Source organism: Lactuca serriola, chromosome 3 (genome assembly GCF_051521515.1).
Source record: "Lactuca serriola cultivar US96UC23 chromosome 3, Lser_US96UC23_V15, whole genome shotgun sequence".
In the NCBI taxonomy this organism is placed as follows: domain Eukaryota; kingdom Viridiplantae; phylum Streptophyta; class Magnoliopsida; order Asterales; family Asteraceae; genus Lactuca; species Lactuca serriola.
Window position 1 is genome coordinate 201,983,914 of NC_136410.1, and position 6,820 is coordinate 201,990,733.

Below are 6,820 nucleotides of genomic sequence, written 5' to 3' on the forward strand. Positions count from 1 at the left end.
ACCAGAGAGTGGCCCTATTTTTTAATAGTATTTAATATACATACTTCATTAATTGATATTTTCTTCGAAGAAGATGAAGCATGTAATTGAAACAGAGGTTGCTGCGAAATAATCAATTGCGTTATATGTTTTTATGATACTTTTAATGTTTATGTTCTTTATAATCATTATAATGAAAACGATTGAATGTAATGAATTTTAGTTATTTAATAATATAATGTAAAATTAAATTATAAATTGTGTTCATGAATAAAAAAAACTTATGTTTCATCAATTGAATAAGATGCAATTTCATAGTATTGGTTAGTTAATAGACTATTCAACTGTGAATGATTGACAATTTTTAATAAACGTAATTTTGTAAAATTAATAATGTTATTGTTTTGAAAATCACATTATAATGAATGTTGTATTTTAGAAATTCAATGTTTTATAAAATTAATAATGGTATTAATTTGACATTCACGACATATTGGATGTCATTTTTTTTTGTGAATTTTCATACGCATAGTCTAATTAAAACCAAAGTTGGTGTATTTCATGGTGGTTGGTGGTAATTCCACCACCACATCATATATGGTCTCTAGCGATGATGCAAAAGGAAGTTCTAAAAAAAATGCACACAATATGTTTGATGAAATACCTCAATGAAATTTGGTAAGATATTAAGCTGTGATTGTATACTTTTTTTTTATTAAACTATGAATTTACTATATAAAGCTATGAATTTTGTGTATTAAAGTTATGATATTTGTGTTTAACTGTAAATTGAATGCACTAAACTATGAATTTTCTGTTTAAATTGTACATTGACTATATTAGGTTGTGAATTTTGTTTATTAGACTGTGAATTAATTGATTGGATTAAACTGTGAATCTTGTGTACTAACCTGTCAATTGACTGCATTAAGAGTTTTAACTTGATAATATAGTTGTTAATGCATACTTTTTGTGTATTAGAATGTGAATTTTCTATATTAAGCTATTATTTTGTTTTTTAAACCGTGAATTGACTGTATCAAGATTTGAATTTTCTGTTTAAACCGTGAACTGACTATATTAAGCTGTGAATTTTGTGTATTAAATTCTAATTTTTGTGTTTTAAACTGTAAACTGACTGCATTAAGTTGTGAATTTTCTGTTTAAACTGTGAATTGACTGTATTAAGTTGTGAAGTTTAAATGAATTTTGTGTTAACTGTTATTTATAAGAAAATATATGTTTTAAACAGTGAGTTCATGTGTTTTATAAGTTTTAAGTTGTGAATTAGTTATGAACAAGTCTATTAAGTTGAGAATATGGTTGTGAATGCATAATTTTTATGCATTAAATTGTAAATTTTATACTAAGTTGTGAAATTTATGTATTAAATTGTGAATTGATTGTATTAAGTTGTGAATTGACTATATTAAGTTATTAATTAACTGTATTAAGTGGTGGATTTTTATATTAAACTATATATTTATTATATTAAGTTGTAAATTTGATGTATTAAACCGTAAATTGATTGTATTAAGTTGTGAATTGATTGTATTAAGCTATAAATTAATTGTATTAACTTGTGATTTTTTATGAACTTAATTCGAGATAAAAGAAACATTATACACATATATGATTTTCTCTAATTTTGAATGGAATATTTAAATTTTAAACTAGGACTACATTGAAATATTAAAGTAAGTTGTGAATTACTAGCTAAAATGATGAATTAAATTGTGAATTCTAACTTTTTTTTTTATCCAAATCTGATTTTTTAGGGAAGGATGTTGGCGGTGTTGGCACCGATGGATGATGATCGAGATGGTTGATGGCAGCGTATGGTAGTTGGCGGTGTTGATGCTAGTGGTGGTGGTAGAGTAAGGATATGTTATATTTCTCATTCATCTTCATCTTCTTCGTTGATCTTAGATAATTTATCCTCTTTTATGATTATGCATATGTTTTTTTAATGTTTTCCTCTGAAATATGCTATAATATATGAAGAAAGAAACATCATACACATATATGATTTTCTGAATAAATTATATAAAATTTAAACTGTGAATATCGTGTAAATTAAACTTTGAAAAAAGCACTAGGTTCCATATCTAAAGGTATAAATGTAAGCTTTTAGTTAAGAATATGACATTTCCGTTTATTAAATTGTTAATTAATATATTAAGCTGTAAATTTTACATCTTAAACGGTAACTGACTATAATAAGCTGTGAATTGACTGTATTTTGCTGTGAATGTTTTTTTATTAATTTTTATTAAAACATGAATGCTTTATGTATAAATTTTTATATAAATATTCTTGTGAATATATTTATTTTTGTGTTGTATCCTTATGTAAGAATTCTTTATTTTTTATAATTGTTCTTAATTAAATTTGAAATGAGTAAATTAATAGGTTATAAACTATGAATGTAGTATTTAACTTGTCATTGCATTATTTTATATGCATATCTGGTTTGTAAGAAAAAATGGTTGTGATGCTGGCACAAGTGGTTGGTGGCGGCGTGTGGTGGTTGTAGTGATGGTAGCGTTTGGGTTTGACAATTCTCTGAATTTGTGAATTAGTGTAAAGTTGATTGTATTAATTGTAAATTTTGTGTATTAAACTTTAAATAAACTATATAAATTTGTATTTTATATAAATTTTGTGTTCAAATATGAATGAATGCATGAATGAAAATATTAGACTAATTTTTTTTATGACTTTACTATTTTCTTACCAAAAGGACAAAAATTGGGATTTGAACATATTTAGTAATATTCACAATACATATTTGCTTATGAAATGAGGGTTCTTATGGTTCTTAATCTTTTGTGATTCTCATTTGAACCATTCCCTATATATATATATATATATATATATACACACACACACACACACACACACACACACATACACACACACACCAGATGTGCGTCTGCGCAAAACGACGGTAATCAATCGTTTTTTTGGTGAGTAGTTTCTTACAGAAAAATAATTATTAGACTTTATTATTAGTTATTATGTAATAGAAAATTACCACTTTTAAATAAAATATTCATGTTCATACCTTATGTTTATATTATTGATGTAAATTAATTAATATTGGTGTTTAGTAATATTAATTAATTTACATCAATAGTATAAATAGACAATATAAACATAAGGAATGAACATGAATATTTTATTTAAAAGTGATAATTTTTTATTACATAACTAATAATAAAATATAATAATTATTTCTCCTAAGAAACTATTCGCCAAAAAAAGCGATTGATTACCGCCGCTTTGCACGGGCACACATCTACTATATATATATATATATATATATATATATATATATATATATATATATATATATATATATATATATATATATGGTAGAATTTCGTATATCCCTTTTAGGGGTGAGCAAAAACCGAACCGCAAACTAAAAAAACCGCATAAACCGAAACCGAAATGAAAACCGATGGTGCGGTTTTTAGTTTTGCAAAAACCGAAAATTATCGGTGCGGTGCGGTTTCTAGTCTCGCAAAAACCGCAAAAAACCGAACCGCACCGCACCGCATATATATATATATATATATATATATATATATATATATATATATATATATAAAGTGTTGATATTTGTAAGAACCAAGAACTTATGACAATTAAAATTTCTATAAATGTAAATATCTATCTTATCTATCGGAGGATGATTGTATATTTTTAAGCATACATTCAGTGGTATTTACAATAACAAATAATGTTTATGACATTTTTTTAACATTTAAATATGAAGAGTACTAGTGATATAGTATCATTTTTATGAATACATTAATTGATATTATCGTATGTACTTGTGAAACAAATATTATATTAAATTCGCATTATATTGAAGCATTAGAAACATGTTGAATGAGTGGTTAAGTAATTTAATTTCAAACCAATAGGTTGTGGTATGGATTTATCTCCAATAAATGATTACCACTCCTCATTTGAGTCAAAGTAACTCGCTGAGTTACTTGAGTTTTAGTAAAAAGGAAAAACAAGAAAAAAAACCCGCAAAAAAAAACCGAACCGCAAAAAACCGCAATGAAAAACCGCAAAAACCGAACCGCATAAAACCGAATGGTGCGGTTTCTAAATTTCAGAATACCGAAGTTGCGGTTTTCGGTTCGGTTTTGGCCAAAAACCGCACCAAACCGCACCATGCTCACCCCTAATCCCTATGCTAAACATGTAAATATCGTATTTGTCATTCTTAATGTTTTTTAATATCATATATACCCAAATATATTTTTTTTGATTACTTTTAACATTTAATAATTCTTTTTTATATTCTTAAATCATTCTAATTAAAAGAAAAAGTTGGATAGACCATAATGCCCTTGGTTATAAATTCCAATACAACAGACGTTCATATCAGATTACTAACGATAACTGCTTCCATATTCACGTTGTTGGAATCCTAAGTCGATGAGGACTTGGAGACCAAGCAATCTAATTTATGGAAAGTTTAGTTTATGGCAAGTTGGTTATAAGTTTCCTAGTCTAATACAAGTTGGTATGTTAGGCTATATATACATGTTCATGATCGAGTTTATGATTATGAGAACAGATTGTAAAAACATTGGTTTTGAGTGATTTTCCAATTAATCAAAGAGTTATTTTGGTTATTTGTTTTGCATTCTTGTTTTCAAAACTTTAATTGGTATCAGAGCGAGGTGAAGACAATGCTGGTTTGAGAGTCAGTTTCAAGAATACCGTAGCCTTTCGCTGTGGGGTAGACACAACGGGAACTGAGTTTGGTTTAAAGGGTGTGGATTGTTTTTGAGTGCAAGTTGAAGCATCTCAACAACAGCCTCAATTTTTCTTGATCGATCTTGTTCCAAGGTAGAGCGGCTAACCGGAAGCGCGGAATAAACGGACGGGAAGACATCAAAGTGGGTAACTTTGATTCGGCTTGTTTTGCGGGTGACGAAAGACGATAAATGTGGTCGTGACCTAGTCTTGTTGTTAGGTGGAAAGTTGCTCTCAGAACAAGCTTGATAAAAAGGTCGGGGTGGTGAAAAGAAATAATAGGGTATTGATCGGGGTTGAAGAATTCTCTAGAAGGACTTAGAGATTCGGGGGTGATTGTTGGAATCCTAAGTCGATGAGGACATCGAGACCAAGCAATCTAATTATGGAAAGTTTAGTTTATGGCAAGTTGGTCATAAGTTTCCTAGTCTAATACAAGTTGGTATGTTAGGCTATATATACATGTTCATGATCGAGTTTATGATTATGAGAACAGATTGTAAAAACATTGGTTTTGAGTGATTTTCCAATTAATCAAAGAGTTATTTTGGTTATTTGTTTTGCATTCTTGTTTTCAAAACTTTACACGTTTTTTTGTAGCCTGTTAATAGCATCCTCTTAATCGCATTTGTTGATTGTTTTCGCACACACAAACATCACGCACACATCAGGTATACGATTCAACCCTAATCCTATTTTCAACCATAATCCTACTTCCCAAAAATTAATCTGTTGGTGTAGTGTATGATCCTCACGAACATTGTTGTCCACTTCAATAATATTTGAGCCAGCCAATAGGTATATAACAAGTCCAGAAGTCACAATGGGAGTGATACCCAACTCTATGACAATCCCACGGTTGAAAGGCAGAATAACACACATCCAATAAAAAGGATTTGCACGTGTTATTGAATGGATGACATAGAGAGGAAGCTGACTGGCACACCAGGAAGATGAAAAGAGAGATCACAATGTATATGACTTTCTTTCTAAAGGGATTTCTCTTGATATCAACTCCAATTGAATTAGACCACCATCATCTTCCTCACGAAAAAAGACCTGTAAATTTAATGCATCTCATGGATTTCTCTTGATATCAACTCCAACCTATAAAGATATAAAAGTACAAATATCATACAAAAGAGCTTTTAAAAGAATTAGGTAACACTAAAAGGGGAAAGCACATTCAAGAACAAAAGAAACTAAGGATCTGAAACCCCACCTGTCTCAGGGGGCTGCTATTAGGAAGATAACTACCAATTGTTTTCCCATAGATTTCACATGTAGAAAAATGAATTATCCGCTCCTTATTATCAGAAAAGTATTTAACATGAAAACAACAATATAAATCTTAAAATGCAGTTGTAGAATTGCTCTTAATGTTCCTAACCATTCAATGAATACACAAATTATTTTCACATCCCTCGTCACCTTATCTACTTTCCTTTAGCTTCTTATTTCATTTAGCCTGCAAGCATACACCAAAGACATTAAAATCGATCTTTGACCAGTTTTAATTAAAACTCCATTGAGAGTTGTGTTCTTAGAATCATCAACTTTCTATTCAATTCTGCAGAAAGTTTAATAATTTGTGTATTCAATTCCATATAAATTTGAAATTTATATCTTTTCCTTTTTGGAAATTGTTCCTAGAAGATGGGTGCCGATAAGGCTAACGGAAAACCCCAACAAGGGCTTCGAGCTTGTCGGAGATGTCGCTCCTTAGTGGCCGTCGAAGGTAGAATTCCGTTGAAACCATCACCTATTCGGTTTCTTTAAGAGGCGGATAGAGGTTCTCAACCGATCGACAATGACGCACATGGTATTGGGGATTTGGGGGTGGGAGAAATACGACTACTGCATCGAGTTAGTCAAAAGGGATTTAAGATTTAGGGGCATTATGGTCTACTCATTTTTTTTTCTTTTAATTATAATGATGTGAGAATATAAAAAAGAACTATTAAATGTTAAAAATAATTAAAAAATAGATTTGGGTATATATGATATTAAAAAACATTAAGAAGGATAAATACGATATTTAGAGTTTAGGCCGGGC